At 53.6% G+C, this 16,387-nt stretch overlaps 9 non-coding genes across 9 annotated transcripts; all 9 read left to right on the forward strand.

Moving 5' to 3' along the window:
* Window positions 1–1,247: 1,247 nt before the first annotated feature.
* On the forward strand, window positions 1,248–1,319 carry TRNAM-CAU (transfer RNA methionine (anticodon CAU)). Its single transcript has one exon. It is a non-coding gene; the product is annotated as a tRNA-Met (tRNA).
* A 192-nt stretch (window positions 1,320–1,511) lies between these two features.
* Window positions 1,512–1,583, forward strand: TRNAM-CAU (transfer RNA methionine (anticodon CAU)). Its single transcript has one exon. It is a non-coding gene; the product is annotated as a tRNA-Met (tRNA).
* A 193-nt stretch (window positions 1,584–1,776) lies between these two features.
* On the forward strand, window positions 1,777–1,848 carry TRNAM-CAU (transfer RNA methionine (anticodon CAU)). Its single transcript has one exon. It is a non-coding gene; the product is annotated as a tRNA-Met (tRNA).
* A 457-nt stretch (window positions 1,849–2,305) lies between these two features.
* On the forward strand, window positions 2,306–2,377 carry TRNAM-CAU (transfer RNA methionine (anticodon CAU)). The gene has a single exon. It is a non-coding gene; the product is annotated as a tRNA-Met (tRNA).
* Window positions 2,378–8,153: 5,776 nt separating this feature from the next.
* On the forward strand, window positions 8,154–8,225 carry TRNAM-CAU (transfer RNA methionine (anticodon CAU)). Its single transcript has one exon. It is a non-coding gene; the product is annotated as a tRNA-Met (tRNA).
* Window positions 8,226–8,417: 192 nt separating this feature from the next.
* TRNAM-CAU (transfer RNA methionine (anticodon CAU)) lies at window positions 8,418–8,489 on the forward strand. The gene has a single exon. It is a non-coding gene; the product is annotated as a tRNA-Met (tRNA).
* A 721-nt stretch (window positions 8,490–9,210) lies between these two features.
* TRNAM-CAU (transfer RNA methionine (anticodon CAU)) lies at window positions 9,211–9,282 on the forward strand. Its single transcript has one exon. It is a non-coding gene; the product is annotated as a tRNA-Met (tRNA).
* Window positions 9,283–15,055: 5,773 nt separating this feature from the next.
* TRNAM-CAU (transfer RNA methionine (anticodon CAU)) lies at window positions 15,056–15,127 on the forward strand. The gene has a single exon. It is a non-coding gene; the product is annotated as a tRNA-Met (tRNA).
* Window positions 15,128–15,319: 192 nt separating this feature from the next.
* TRNAM-CAU (transfer RNA methionine (anticodon CAU)) lies at window positions 15,320–15,391 on the forward strand. Its single transcript has one exon. It is a non-coding gene; the product is annotated as a tRNA-Met (tRNA).
* Window positions 15,392–16,387: the final 996 nt, after the last annotated feature.

Genomic DNA, 16,387 nt, shown 5'->3' on the forward strand with positions numbered 1-16,387 from the left:
AGTAGAACACGTTTTTCTTTACTGCTGGGACGCCGTTTTCCATTGGGACATTCTGCAGCGCACATTGAAAAAGGACCTACCTATCACGAGTTATGGCATTCGTTTTCTGAGTGTGGACAATCAAGACGGCGTCCCGTACGACATGTTCATGCTGATAGCACTTCACAGCATCTGGCAGACTAGAATGGCGGTCCGCAATGCCGACCTTCACGCACGTCCTGTCAGGGAAAATTTCATTGTAAACATGGATTATATACGCGAACTGTATAAAGCGCAACCAGAGCCTCCTGACTGGCTACCTCTCTTGGAAAAATTGTGTAACTTGAAGAAATTTTAACCTGAACACACGGGATCAAGATTTGGTCCAAATGTTTCCTTTTATCATTCATGTTTCTCTGTTTCCACGACCTGTAAAAGAAAACAGGCAATAAAGAAAAAAAAAAAAAAAAAGCAGCAGAGTGGCGCAGCGGAAGCGTGCTGGGCCCATAACCCAGAGATCCGTGGATCGAAACCACGCTCTGCTACATGTTTCCTTTGTTTTATTTTGCTCCCATTTAACAGGAAGAGCTTATCAGCGCAGTAATTTGGTGTCTTATAGGCATAATTGCAGTCCGAGAAGTGCTCTCTTGTGCTGCGCGCTCGTGTTTCCCGCCTTAAAAAAAAGGCTACTCTCGTTTATTACAATTATAAACAAATTTACAAAGCATGCAGGAGCAGCAGAGTGGCGCAGCGGAAGCGTGCTGGGCCCATAACCCAGAGGTCCGTGGATCGAAACCACGCTCTGCTCCATGTTTCCTTTGTTTTATTTTGCTCCGATTTAACAGGAAGAGCTTATCAGCGCAGTAATTTGGTGTCTTATAGGCATAATTGCAGTCCGAGAAGTGCTCTCTTGTGCTGCGCGCTCGTGTTTCCCGCCTTAAAAAAAAAGGCTACTCTCGTTTATTACAATTATAAACAAATTTACAAAGCGTGCAGGAGCAGCAGAGTGGCGAGGCGGAAGCGTGCTGGGCCCATAACCCAGAGGTCCGTGGATCGAAACCACGCTCTGCTACATGTTTCCTTTGTTTTATTTTGCTCCCATTTAACAGGAAGAGCTTATCAGCGCAGTAATTTGGTGTCTTATAGGCATAATTGCACTCCGAGAAGTGCTCTCTTGTGCTGCTAGCTCGTGTTTCTCGGCCTAAAAAAAAAAAAAGGCTACTCTCGTTTATTACAATTATAAACAAATTTACAAAGCATGCAGGAGCAGCAGAGTGGCGCAGCGGAAGCGTGCTGGGCCCATAACCCAGAGGTCCGTGGATCGAAACCACGCTCTGCTACATGTTTCCTTTGTTTTATTTTGCTCCCATTTAACAGGAAGAGCTTTTCAGCGCAGTAATTTGGTGTCTTATAGGCATAATTGCAGTCCGAGAAGTGCTCTCTTGTGCTGCGCGCTCGTGTTTCCCGCCTTAAAAAAAAAGGCTACTCTCGTTTATTACAATTATAAACAAATTTACAAAGCGTGCAGGAGCAGCAGAGTGGCGCAGCGGAAGCGTGCTGGGCCCATAACCCAGAGGTCCGTGGATCGAAACCACGCTCTGCTACATGTTTCCTTTGTTTTATTTTGCTCCCATTTAACAGGAAGAGCTTATCAGGGCAGTAATTTGGTGTCTTATAGGCATAATTGCAGTCCGAGAAGTGCTCTCTTGTGCTGCGCGCTCGTGTTTCCCGCCTTAAAAAAAAAAGGCTACTCTCGTTTATTACAATTATAAACAAATTTACAAAGCATGCAGGAGCAGCAGAGTGGCGCAGCGGAAGCGTGCTGGGCCCATAACCCAGAGGTCCGTGGATCGAAACCACGCTCTGCTACATGTTTCCTTTGTTTTATTTTGCTCCCACTTAACAGGAAGAGCTTATCAGCGCAGTAATTTGGTGTCTTATAGGCATAATTGCACTCCGAGAAGTGCTGTCTTGTGCTGCTAGCTCGTGTTTCTCGGCCTAAAAAAGAAAGGCTAGTCTCGTTTATTACAATTATAAACAAATTTACAAAGCATGCGGGAGCAGCAGAGTGGCGCAGCGGAAGCGTGCTGGGCCCACAACCCAGAGGTCCGCGGATCGAAACCACGCTCTGCTACATGTTTCCTTTGTTTTATTTTGCTCCCATTTAACAGGAAGAGCTTATCAGCGCAGTAATTTGGTGTCTTATAGGCATAATTGCACTCCGAGAAGTGCTCTCTTGTGCTGCGCGCTCGTGTTTCCCGCCTTAAAAAAAAAGGCTACTCTCGTTTATTACAATTATAAACAAATTTACAAAGCATGCAGGAGCAGCAGAGTGGCGCAGCGGAAGCGTGCTGGGCCCATAACCCAGAGGTCCGTGGATCGAAACCGCGCTCTGCTACATGTTTCCTTTGTTTTATTTTGCTCCCATTTAACAGGAAGAGCTTATCAGCGCAGTAATTTGGTGTCTTATAGGCATAATTGCACTCCGAGAAGTGCTCTCTTCTGCTGCGCGCTCGTGTTTCCCGCCTTAAAAAAAAAGGCTACTCTCGTTTATGACGGAAGAAGAAGAAGTCGACCTGTGCGGATGTGGAATTTTCGGCTCCCGCTTCTGTACACGTTTTCGGACTGATTTATGTGATTCCTAGCAACGAAATGTGCACTATTCGACGCACTTTCTTCTAAGGAACACGCCGATGTCCGATTTTTCTTCCGGTCAGTGAACTCTTTTCAATTTCCGAGACGTTTTAGTTCAAACCACGCTGCGGCTCAGCTAGCCCTACCCGACTAGGCCCATCGCCGGGGTCGAGGAGCGAGCAGGCCCAGGCCTCGCTCGTACGTGTGCGCGGCAGGATGCCCGCTATGGAGACCGTCGTAGAGGGAGAGGACATCTCCCAAGAAGAAGCGAATCGCCCAGGCTGGGCGACGGCCATGGGTAGAAACAAGAAGGCCAAACCGGGACCGACCGTTCCGGACCGAGGCAACGAGGGACGAGCAGAGACGAAGGGCGGCCGCCGCACGGCTGGCCCGCAGCGCGCGATCAAGCGCCTCGTCGCCGCATCGAGGCTCCCCCGGCTACCGAGGGACCACATTCGCATCATAGTGAGGCCGAGAGACGGCCTCGACGTGAAAAAAGTGAGTCAGATTCGCCTGGCGCAAGCAGTAGCAATGGCGGCCTCGCTCCCGCCGAACGAGACCGAGGAAGACATCGTTTGTCCGAACGCAACCCAGAACATTCTCGTCGTGTCCACGCCGACTGAGAAGAACGCCAACGCATACGCCGGAATTCACAAGCTTCACCTAAGAGAAGGCGCATACAATTTGGCCGCATACATTGCGGCGCCGGACAACACGTGCAAGGGGGTCATCAGAGGAGTGGACCCCGAAATCAACGAGGCCCAGCTTCAGGCCATGATCGTCAACCAAAGAAATCCCAAGGCCTTGGAAGCCAAGCGGATCAAAAACACCTCGACGGTGGTAGGGCTCTTCGACGGCATGAAAGTGCCGAACTATATCATGTGTGGCGTAAGCCTAATACGCTGCACGCTATACAAGCGGCAAAACGACGTGTGCTACGGGTGCGGTGACTTGGGCCACAGAGTCGACGTGTGTCCAAATCCTCACAAGAAAAGGTGCCGCGGCTGCGGAGTCAACGACCCGGCTGAAGACCACCAGTGCTCGCCCAAGTGCGCCCTTTGCGGGGGCCAACACCCGACGGCGGACAACAAGTGCAAGCAACGATACCAAATCCATTACGTCGTGCGGCGCAGGAGGCGCCGACGCAGAAATGTCAAGAAATCGCGGCTGCAAAGCCAGCCGCAACAGGTGGAAGGTAGGTCACGCGATTCCAGCGTGACAAGCGCCCCCAGACGGGGACGTTCGACAACGCCGACACTACGACAGCGCAGCCGATCGAGAGGCCGTTCCCTCTCCAGGGGGCGCTCCCGCTCCCAAGTGCGCATTCAAGAGGGGCCGACCTGGGCGGACCGGGCCAGGCCAAAGCCGCAACCGAAATCACAATCAAAGGTAACGCAGGTAGCATTGCCAAAGCATAACAAGGAAGACCCTAGAATAGCTCACCTAGCGGAAGAAAACGCGCGCCTCAAAGAGGAGATCAAGAAAATGAGGGCGGATTTCGAATCGTTTCGGAAACAAGGTTCCACTTCTCAGCCAGCCGAACAGCAGCAGCAGGTGGCGCAAAGTACACCGACCCCGCAAGGGGAGCAGTCTGTTCGCTCGGTCAAACGCAGGGCCCCTCCCCTGACGGATGAGGGAAACCTGGCGGAACACGAGTCCAGCAGCATCCTATTGGGAATTAAGCAGTCGATTAGCTCTTTGCAGCTAATGGTCCAGCAACTAGCGGAAAGCATAGTAGCGCTCGCGGCAAGAGTGACGCGCATCGAAGCACACATGGCGCCTGCAGGTGCTAAACAACTCCAATGTATCAATCATGGCGAACAATCCAACTAGAGAGCTGGTCGTGTGGCAGTGGAATTGCGCTAGCATCAAAAAGCGCAAGGCTCCGCTGCTACAGTTCGTTGCCTCACAGGCGGACAAACCGCACGTCATAATCTTACAAGAAACTTTGGGTAGCGAGGTGACCTTGCCCGGCTACCGGGTCGCCTCGTCGAAATTCGAACAGGGTAAGCGCGGAGTGGCAACGCTTGTCGCGAACAAATGCTCTTTCCAGGAACGAGATTTCAAATTAGGCAACGCGAAAGCGGAGGTAACCGCGATCGAAATCATACCGAACAGTTGGCTGAAAAACAGCGTATTCGTAGTGAACGTGTACAGCCCGCCGTCTGACCGCAAACAATCGTTCACGTCGATAATAACGAAGGCGGCCTCAATGGCCAGGGGGGCCCCGCTAATAGTGGCAGGAGATTTTAACGCGCCCCACGGAGCCTGGGGTTATGCAAGGCCAATGCCTAAGGGAGAACGGCTATTGGAGGCAGTCACTATGTGCTCGCTAGAGCTGTTGACCGACCCCCGCTATCCAACTCGACTAGGCACGTCGGTGGCGCGGGACACGACGCCCGACCTGACCTTCGTCAAGAACGTGCGAGGGGCCGAGTGGCGCAACCTGCACGAGAACCTCGGCAGCGACCACTGCATACTGGCAGTGACGATCCCCGTCAAGGCGGCACCACCGAGAGAATTTAAGGTCACCGACTGGGAAGCCTTCCGCAAAATAAGGAAGGAAGACAAAAGCGAATATGCGGACCTAGACAGCCTTTTTAGAAGGCTGAAAGAGGACGTTGGCACCGCGACGAGGGTTGTCCAAACTGAACTGGACGTGGAAAGGATGGACGCGAGATTGGCACACCTATTAGAGGCAAATAATTCCATCACGGCCAGGTGGAAAACGCAAAGACTAAATCGCAGACTGCGAAAGAAAGTAGCGGCACTAAACCGGGAAATCGAAGCGCACTCGATCGAGCTTTCCAAGCAACAGTGGAACGAGGTGTGCGCGTCGATAGACGGACAAATGAGAACCGGGCGAAAATGGAACCTCCTAAAGAAACTGTTAGACGACAAGCAATCCAAAGGCAATCAGAGATTGGCAATTGATAGGATTTTACACAAACAAAAGGAGCAGGGCAAAACGGAGAGCGAGTTCCTAAAGGAGCTGGCCGAGACGTATCTACCACTGGGCCCGTCAGGCGATGGCGACTATCCACAATACGCCGGCACAGAGGTCGAAGAACTCGACGCGCCCTTCACGGAATCGGAAATTTGGGATGCCTTACAAGGCCTCAACGGACGCTCCGCGACGGGCCCTGATGGGGTCTCGAATAAACTGTTAAGAAACCTAGACGGAAAGTCGGTCGACAAGCTCACCGAAGAAATAAACAGAGCGTGGGAAACGGGACAAGTACCAGAGGCCTGGAAAGAGGCTTCGGTCATACTAATACCGAAACCCGGTAAACCACTTGCGGCGGAGAACATGCGGCCAATATCGCTGACCTCGTGCGTAGGCAAGACGGCGGAACATGCCATACATAACCGAGTATCGCGGTACATAGAGAGAGAGGGCCTCTTCCCACATAACATGGTGGGCTTCAGACCGGGCCTCTCCACACAGGACGTAATGTTACAACTCAAAAAGCACATAATCGACGGCATAACCAGAGACACCAGGGGCATACTGGCCCTGGACCTAACGAAAGCGTTCGACACGGTGAAACACAGATTTCTAATGGAAACGATCTCGGTGATGGGGCTCGGCCGGAAATTCCACTCTTACATAGGCTCCTTCCTCAGAGACAGGAAAGCCACGATCAAAATAGGACAGGCCACGTCCGATTGTTACACGCTGGGCGCGAAGGGCACCCCACAAGGGGCGGTGCTCTCCCCGCTATTATTCAATCTAGCATTGAAAGGGCTCTCGGACCGGCTGACGAGAGTGACCAACGTCAATCACGCCCTGTACGCAGACGATATTACGGTGTGGTGCCCGGGAGGGTCCGACGCAGAAGTCGAGCGGGCTCTTCAAGAGGCGCTGGACACAACGGAAGAGTATCTGAAGGAAACGGGACTCCGTCTGTCACCCAGCAAATCGGAACTGTTGCTCTACAGGCCCTCGAAACAAGGCATGAGGAATTTGACGCCGATCGATCAAATACCAATCAAATTACGCACGAGTGACGGCCAGCCGATCCCCAGAGTGGACACTATAAGAATCTTGGGGCTGCTAATTGAGGCTAAAGGCGGTAACACGCAAACGGTCATGAGACTCACGTCCAAAACGGAGAACATGCTCCGGCTGATCCTCAGGGTGACCAACCGCAGGGGAGGGCTCAGAGAGAACAATCTCATCAGACTTTACCACGCCTTCCTCATGAGTCACGTAAATTACGTAGCCTCGGCGCTAAAATGGACCAAGAGAGACGCGGCCAAGATAGACACACTGATGCGCAAGAGCATCAAGAGGGTTCTAGATCTTCCGATCAGTACAAGCACGGAGCGGCTCGATCGGCTAGGGGTCCACAATACGCTAGCAGAAATCATCGAAGCACAGACCAAGGCACAGGTCGTGCGGCTGTCGACCACCAGGGCCGGCAGACGCATCCTAGAAGAAGCAGGTATAAATGCCGAGGCAGAGTGCAACGCACGCAGCGTCGCGCTCGGCGCGGCGGTCAGGGGCACTTTCAAGGTAGAACCGCTTCCGAGAAACGTCCACCCGCAATTCAACGCGGGGCGCCGAAAGGCGAGGGCCCGAGCACTGCTGAAATCGACCGCCAGCTGTCCGGGACTGGCGGCATTTGTAGACGCGGCCCAGTACGGGCGCAGCGACCGGTACGCGGCCGTCTCGATACGCTGGGATGGTACGATCATCAACGCAGCATCGGTCAAGGGGGTAACGTCCGAGGTGGCCGAACAGGTGGCAATAGCCATGGCAATGAGGGACCCCGAACGTCCATACGTATACACAGATTCGCGATCGGCGGCCAGAGCATTCGCCTCGGGCTCGATATCGCGGAAAGCAGCGGCCGTCCTCGGCAGTGAGGGAGCCGCGGGTCATCACATCCTCAAATGGTTTCCAGCCCACATGGGGGCCGACGTGCACCCCGAATTTCCCAACGCCAACGAGCTGGCACACGGACGCGCGCGAGGACTCACGCACCGCGGCGATCGTGGCGAGCGAAGTGGCGGGGAGCGAGGGGAGCACCGAGACCCGCTGCTCACCTTCAACGAACTAACAACACATTATCAGCTGTCGAGGAGGACCTTCCCGCTCCCCCACGCTAAACTTACTAGACCACAGTCATCTATATTCAGAATGCTGCAAACAAGGTCGTTCCCCTCGAGAGGCAGAATGAGCCTTTATTCACCGGACGTAGAGCCGCAATGTCCGGATTGCGGCGAATCGTACTGCTCGCTATCGCACATGCTTTGGCAATGCTCCGCGTTAAGCGGCACCGTGTTCAGCAAAGAAGAAGACTGGATGGACGCCCTGCGAAGCGACGACCACCAGACCCAGCTTCGGGCCGTCCAGAGGGCTCACGAAAGGGCGGAGGCTCACGGGCTTCCCGTCCCAACGTGGGTGCGGCCCGCGACCCCTGCCGACCACTAAACCAAGAGTGGGTGGGAAGGGGTTCCTCAGGACCCAATAAAGTTCTTTCCTCCTCCTCGTTTATTACAATTATAAACAAATTTACAAAGCATGCAGGAGCAGCAGAGTGGCGCAGCGGAAGCGTGCTGGGCCCATAACCCAGAGGTCCGTGGATCGAAACCACGCTCTGCTACATGTTTCCTTTGTTTTATTTTGCTCCCATTTAACAGGAAGAGCTTATCAGCGCAGTAATTTGGTGTGTTATAGGCATAATTGCAGTCCGAGAAGTGCTCTCTTGTGCTGCGCGCTCGTGTTTCCCGCCTTAAAAAAAAAGGCTACTCTCGTTTATTGCAATTATAAACAAATTTACAAAGCATGCAGGAGCAGCAGAGTGGCGCAGCGGAAGCGTGCTGGGCCCATAACCCAGAGGTCCGTGGATCGAAACCACGCTCTGCTACATGTTTCCTTTGTTTTATTTTGCTCCCATTTAACAGGAAGAGCTTATCAGCGCAGTAATTTGGTGTCTTATAGGCATAATTGCAGTCCGAGAAGTGCTCTCTTGTGCTGCGCGCTCGTGTTTCCCGCCTTAAAAAAAAAGGCTACTCTCGTTTATTACAATTATAAACAAATTTACAAAGCATGCAGGAGCAGCAGAGTGGCGCAGCGGAAGCGTGCTGGGCCCATAACCCAGAGATCCGTGCATCGAAACCACGCTCTGCTACATGTTTCCTTTGTTTTATTTTGCTCCCACTTAACAGGAAGAGCTTATCAGCGCAGTAATTTGGTGTCTTATAGGCATAATTGCACTCCGAGAAGTGCTCTCTTGTGCTGCTAGCTCGTGTTTCTCGGCCTAAAAAAGAAAGGCTAGTCTCGTTTATTACAATTATAAACAAATTTACAAAGCATGCGGGAGCAGCAGAGTGGCGCAGCGGAAGCGTGCTGGGCCCACAACCCAGAGGTCCGCGGATCGAAACCACGCTCTGCTACATGTTTCCTTTGTTTTATTTTGCTCCCATTTAACAGGAAGAGCTTATCAGCGCAGTAATTTGGTGTCTTATAGGCATAATTGCACTCCGAGAAGTGCTCTCTTCTGCTGCGCGCTCGTGTTTCCCGCCTTAAAAAAAAAGGCTACTCTCGTTTATTACAATTATAAACAAATTTACAAAGCATGCAGGAGCAGCAGAGTGGCGCAGCGGAAGCGTGCTGGGCCCATAACCCAGAGGTCCGTGGATCGAAACCGCGCTCTGCTACATGTTTCCTTTGTTTTATTTTGCTCCCATTTAACAGGAAGAGCTTATCAGCGCAGTAATTTGGTGTCTTATAGGCATAATTGCACTCCGAGAAGTGCTCTCTTCTGCTGCGCGCTCGTGTTTCCCGCCTTAAAAAAAAAGGCTACTCTTGTTTATGACGGAAGAAGAAGAAGTCGACCTGTGCGGATGTGGAATTTTCGGCTCCCGCTTCTGTACACGTTTTCGGACTGATTTATGTGATTCCTAGCAACGAAATGTGCACTATTCGACGCACTTTCTTCTAAGGAACACGCCGATGTCCGATTTTTCTTCCGGTCAGTGAACTCTTTTCAATTTCCGAGACGTTTTAGTTCAAACCACGCTGCGGCTCAGCTAGCCCTACCCGACTAGGCCCATCGCCGGGGTCGAGGAGCGAGCAGGCCCAGGCCTCGCTCGTACGTGTGCGCGGCAGGATGCCCGCTATGGAGACCGTCGTAGAGGGAGAGGACATCTCCCAAGAAGAAGCGAATCGCCCAGGCTGGGCGACGGCCATGGGTAGAAACAAGAAGGCCAAACCGGGACCGACCGTTCCGGACCGAGGCAACGAGGGACGAGCAGAGACGAAGGGCGGCCGCCGCACGGCTGGCCTGCAGAGCGCGATCAAGCGCCTCGTCGCCGCATCGAGGCTCCCCCGGCTACCGAGGGACCACATTCGCATCATAGTGAGGCCGAGAGACGGCCTCGACGTGAAAAAAGTGAGTCAGATTCGCCTGGCGCAAGCACTAGCAATGGCGGCCTCGCTCCCGCCGAACGAGACCGAGGAAGACATCGTTTGTCCGAACGCAACCCAGAACATTCTCGTCGTGTCCACGCCGACTGAGAAGAACGCCAACGCATACGCCGGAATTCACAAGCTTCACCTAAGAGAAGGCGCATACAATTTGGCCGCATACATTGCGGCGCCGGACAACACGTGCAAGGGGGTCATCAGAGGAGTGGACCCCGAAATCAACGAGGCCCAGCTTCAGGCCATGATCGTCAACCAAAGAAATCCCAAGGCCTTGGAAGCCAAGCGGATCAAAAACACCTCGACGGTGGTAGGGCTCTTCGACGGCATGAAAGTGCCGAACTATATCATGTGTGGCGTAAGCCTAATACGCTGCACGCTATACAAGCGGCAAAACGACGTGTGCTACGGGTGCGGTGACTTGGGCCACAGAGTCGACGTGTGTCCAAATCCTCACAAGAAAAGGTGCCGCGGCTGCGGAGTCAACGACCCGGCTGAAGACCACCAGTGCTCGCCCAAGTGCGCCCTTTGCGGGGGCCAACACCCGACGGCGGACAACAAGTGCAAGCAACGATACCAAATCCATTACGTCGTGCGGCGCAGGAGGCGCCGACGCAGAAATGCCAAGAAATCGCGGCTGCAAAGCCAGCCGCAACAGGTGGAAGGTAGATCACGCGATTCCAGCGTGACAAGCGCCCCCAGACGGGGACGTTCGACAACGCCGACACTACGACAGCGCAGCCGATCGAGAGGCCGTTCCCTCTCCAGGGGGCGCTCCCGCTCCCAAGTGCGCATTCAAGAGGGGCCGACCTGGGCGGACCGGGCCAGGCCAAAGCCGCAACCGAAATCACAATCAAAGGTAACGCAGGTAGCATTGCCAAAGCATAACAAGGAAGACCCTAGAATAGCTCACCTAGCGGAAGAAAACGCGCGCCTCAAAGAGGAGATCAAGAAAATGAGGGCGGATTTCGAATCGTTTCGGAAACAAGGTTCCACTTCTCAGCCAGCCGAACAGCAGCAGCAGGTGGCGCAAAGTACACCGACCCCGCAAGGGGAGCAGTCTGTTCGCTCGGTCAAACGCAGGGCCCCTCCCCTGACGGATGAGGGAAACCTGGCGGAACACGAGTCCAGCAGCATCCTATTGGGAATTAAGCAGTCGATTAGCTCTTTGCAGCTAATGGTCCAGCAACTAGTGGAAAGCATAGTAGCGCTCGCGGCAAGAGTGACGCGCATCGAAGCACACATGGCGCCTGCAGGTGCTAAACAAATCCAATGTATCAATCATGGCGAACAATCCAACTCGAGAGCTGGTCGTGTGGCAGTGGAATTGCGCTAGCATCAAAAAGCGCAAGGCTCCGCTGCTACAGTTCGTTGCCTCACAGGCGGACAAACCGCACGTCATAATCTTACAAGAAACTTTGGGTAGCGAGGTGACCTTGCCCGGCTACCGGGTCGCCTCGTCGAAATTCGAACAGGGTAAGCGCGGAGTGGCAACGCTTGTCGCGAACAAATGCTCTTTCCAGGAACGAGATTTCAAATTAGGCAACGCGAAAGCGGAGGTAACCGCGATCGAAATCATACCGAACAGTTGGCTGAAAAACAGCGTATTCGTAGTGAACGTGTACAGCCCGCCGTCTGACCGCAAACAATCGTTCACGTCGATAATAACGAAGGCGGCCTCAATGGCCAGGGGGGCCCCGCTAATAGTGGCAGGAGATTTTAACGCGCCCCACGGAGCCTGGGGTTATGCAAGGCCAATGCCTAAGGGAGAACGGCTATTGGAGGCAGTCACTATGTGCTCGCTAGAGCTGTTGACCGACCCCCGCTATCCAACTCGACTAGGCACGTCGGTGGCGCGGGACACGACGCCCGACCTGACCTTCGTCAAGAACGTGCGAGGGGCCGAGTGGCGCAACCTGCACGAGAACCTCGGCAGCGACCACTGCATACTGGCAGTGACGATCCCCGTCAAGGCGGCACCACCGAGAGAATTTAAGGTCACCGACTGGGAAGCCTTCCGCAAAATAAGGAAGGAAGACAAAAGCGAATATGCGGACCTAGACAGCCTTTTTAGAAGGCTGAAAGAGGACGTTGGCACCGCGACGAGGGTTGTCCAAACTGAACTGGACGTGGAAAGGATGGACGCGAGATTGGCACACCTATTAGAGGCAAATAATTCCATCACGGCCAGGTGGAAAACGCAAAGACTAAATCGCAGACTGCGAAAGAAAGTAGCGGCACTAAACCGGGAAATCGAAGCGCACTCGATCGAGCTTTCCAAGCAACAGTGGAACGAGGTGTGCGCGTCGGTAGACGGACAAATGAGAACCGGGCGCAAATGGAACCTCCTAAAGAAACTGTTAGACGACAAGCAATCCAAAGGCAATCAGAAATTGGCAATTGATAGGATTTTACACAAACAAAAGGAGCAGGGCAAAACGGAGAGCGAGTTCCTAAAGGAGCTGGCCGAGACGTATCTACCACTGGGCCCGTCAGGCGATGGCGACTATCCACACTACGCCGGCACAGAGGTCGAAGAACTCGACGCGCCCTTCACGGAATCGGAAATTTGGGATGCCTTACAAGGCCTCAACGGACGCTCCGCGACGGGCCCTGATGGGGTCTCGAATAAACTGTTAAGAAACCTAGACGGAAAGTCGGTCGACAAGCTCACCGAAGAAATAAACAGAGCGTGGGAAACGGGACAAGTACCAGAGGCCTGGAAAGAGGCTTCGGTCATACTAATACCGAAACCCGGTAAACCACTTGCGGCGGAGAACATGCGGCCAATATCGCTGACCTCGTGCGTAGGCAAGACGGCGGAACATGCCATACATAACCGAGTATCGCGGTACATAGAGAGAGAGGGCCTCTTCCCACATAACATGGTGGGCTTCAGACCGGGCCTCTCCACACAGGACGTAATGTTACAACTCAAAAAGCACATAATCGACTGCATAACCAGAGACACCAGGGGCATACTGGCCCTGGACCTAACGAAAGCGTTCGACACGGTGAAACACAGATTTCTAATGGAAACGATCTCGGTGATGGGGCTCGGCCGGAAATTCCACTCTTACATAGGCTCCTTCCTCAGAGACAGGAAAGCCACGATCAAAATAGGACAGGCCACGTCCGATTGTTACACGCTGGGCGCGAAGGGCACCCCACAAGGGGCGGTGCTCTCCCCGCTATTATTCAATCTAGCATTGAAAGGGCTCTCGGACCGGCTGACGAGAGTGACCAACGTCAATCACGCCCTGTACGCAGACGATATTACGGTGTGGTGCCCGGGAGGGTCCGACGCAGAAGTCGAGCGGGCTCTTCAAGAGGCGCTGGACACAACGGAAGAGTATCTGAAGGAAACGGGACTCCGTCTGTCACCCAGCAAATCGGAACTGTTGCTCTACAGGCCCTCGAAACAAGGCATGAGGAATTTGACGCCGATCGATCAAATACCAATCAAATTACGCACGAGTGACGGCCAGCCGATCCCCAGAGTGGACACTATAAGAATCTTGGGGCTGCTAATTGAGGCTAAAGGCGGTAACACGCAAACGGTCATGAGACTCACGTCCAAAACGGAGAACATGCTCCGGCTGATCCTCAGGGTGACCAACCGCAGGGGAGGGTTCAGCGAGAACAATCTCATCAGACTTTACCACGCCTTCCTCATGAGTCACGTAAATTACGTAGCCTCGGCGCTAAAATGGACCAAGAGAGACGCGGCCAAGATAGACACACTGATGCGCAAGAGCATCAAGAGGGTTCTAGGTCTTCCGATCAGTACAAGCACGGAGCGGCTCGATCGGCTAGGGGTCCACAATACGCTAGCAGAAATCATCGAAGCACAGACCAAGGCACAGGTCGTGCGGCTGTCGACCACCAGGGCCGGCAGACGCATCCTAGAAGAAGCAGGTATAAATGCCGAGGCAGAGTGCAACGCACGCAGCGTCGCGCTCAGCGCGGCGGTCAGGGGCACTTTCAAGGTAGAACCGCTTCCGAGAAACGTCCACCCGCAATTCAACGCGGGGCGCCGAAAGGCGAGGGCCCGAGCACTGCTGAAATCGACCGCCAGCTGTCCGGGACTGGCGGCATTTGTAGACGCGGCCCAGTACGGGCGCAGCGACCGGTACGCGGCCGTCTCGATACGCTGGGATGGTACGATCATCAACGCAGCATCGGTCAAGGGGGTAACGTCCGAGGTGGCCGAACAGGTGGCAATAGCCATGGCAATGAGGGACCCCGAACGTCCATACGTATACACAGATTCGCGATCGGCGGCCAGAGCATTCGCCTCGGGCTCGATATCGCGGAAAGCAGCGGCCGTCCTCGGCAGTGAGGGAGCCGCGGGTCATCACATCCTCAAATGGTTTCCAGCCCACATGGGGGCCGACGTGCACCCCGAATTTCCCAACGCCAACGAGCTGGCACACGGACGCGCGCGAGGACTCACGCACCGCGGCGATCGTGGCGAGCGAAGTGGCGGGGAGCGAGGGGAGCACCGAGACCCGCTGCTCACCTTCAACGAACTAACAACACATTATCAGCTGTCGAGGAGGACCTTCCCGCTCCCCCACGCTAAACTTACTAGACCACAGTCATCTATATTCAGAATGCTGCAAACAAGGTCGTTCCCCTCGAGAGGCAGAATGAGCCTTTATTCACCGGACGTAGAGCCGCAATGTCCGGATTGCGGCGAATCGTACTGCTCGCTATCGCACATGCTTTGGCAATGCTCCGCGTTAAGCGGCACCGTGTTCAGCAAAGAAGACTGGATGGACGCCCTGCGAAGCGACGACCACCAGACCCAGCTTCGGGCCGTCCAGAGGGCTCACGAAAGGGCGGAGGCTCACGGGCTTCCCGTCCCAACGTGGGTGCGGCCCGCGACCCCTGCCGACCACTAAACCAAGAGTGGGTGGGAAGGGGTTCCTCAGGACCCAATAAAGTTCTTTCCTCCTCCTCGTTTATTACAATTATAAACAAATTTACAAAGCATGCAGGAGCAGCAGAGTGGCGCAGCGGAAGCGTGCTGGGCCCATAACCCAGAGGTCCGTGGATCGAAACCACGCTCTGCTACATGTTTCCTTTGTTTTATTTTGCTCCCATTTAACAGGAAGAGCTTATCAGCGCAGTAATTTGGTGTGTTATAGGCATAATTGCAGTCCGAGAAGTGCTCTCTTGTGCTGCGCGCTCGTGTTTCCCGCCTTAAAAAAAAAGGCTACTCTCGTTTATTGCAATTATAAACAAATTTACAAAGCATGCAGGAGCAGCAGAGTGGCGCAGCGGAAGCGTGCTGGGCCCATAACCCAGAGGTCCGTGGATCGAAACCACGCTCTGCTACATGTTTCCTTTGTTTTATTTTGCTCCCATTTAACAGGAAGAGCTTATCAGCGCAGTAATTTGGTGTCTTATAGGCATAATTGCAGTCCGAGAAGTGCTCTCTTGTGCTGCGCGCTCGTGTTTCCCGCCTTAAAAAAAAAGGCTACTCTCGTTTATTACAATTATAAACAAATTTACAAAGCATGCAGGAGCAGCAGAGTGGCGCAGCGGAAGCGTGCTGGGCCCATAACCCAGAGATCCGTGCATCGAAACCACGCTCTGCTACATGTTTCCTTTGTTTTATTTTGCTCCCATTTAACAGGAAGAGCTTATCAGCGCAGTAATTTGGTGTCTTATAGGCATAATTTCAGTCCGAGAAGTGCTCTCTTGTGCTGCGCGCTCGTGTTTCCCGCCTTAAAAAAAAAAGGCTACTCTCGTTTATTACAATTATAAACAAATTTACATAGCATGCAGGGGCAGCAGAGTGGCGCAGGGAGTTGACTTCCGGCCACCGTAGTGTACGGACGTGGCTGATATGAGCTCCGTCGGAGCGGATGTAGCGGCCCACCATAGCCGCGGTACCAGGAATGAAATGTCTTTGGATTATGTAATCATTTTGCCCCACTGCCAACTGTGTACGTTGTTCAAAATACCGTTTTTATACATGCTGATGTAAAAGGTAGACCATATCGCGCGGAAGATTTTCGTGAGCCACTGTTTCAATGTGTTCCGCCCACCGAGGCTCTTGCGCTCGGCGCCTATCAAATTAATCATCTGTAGGCGGTTAACTGCAAGACTGCTGAAGGCGGAAAGAAGTTTTTGGCCGAACCGTAATTGACGGTCAAGGGTCGGAGATGTATCGTAACTGATCCAAGTCACCGCGACGTCCGTCTGATGCTTCACTGGCTGCTCTACCATGTACGCGAAGAAGACGTGCGAAATGCCCTGAACCCCTACAGAACCGTCTTGGAAATAGGTCTGGATAAATGGCGTCTTGACGGCTACAGCCTACAGAAC

This window comes from Dermacentor andersoni, chromosome 1, assembly GCF_023375885.2.
Source record: "Dermacentor andersoni chromosome 1, qqDerAnde1_hic_scaffold, whole genome shotgun sequence".
In the NCBI taxonomy this organism is placed as follows: domain Eukaryota; kingdom Metazoa; phylum Arthropoda; class Arachnida; order Ixodida; family Ixodidae; genus Dermacentor; species Dermacentor andersoni.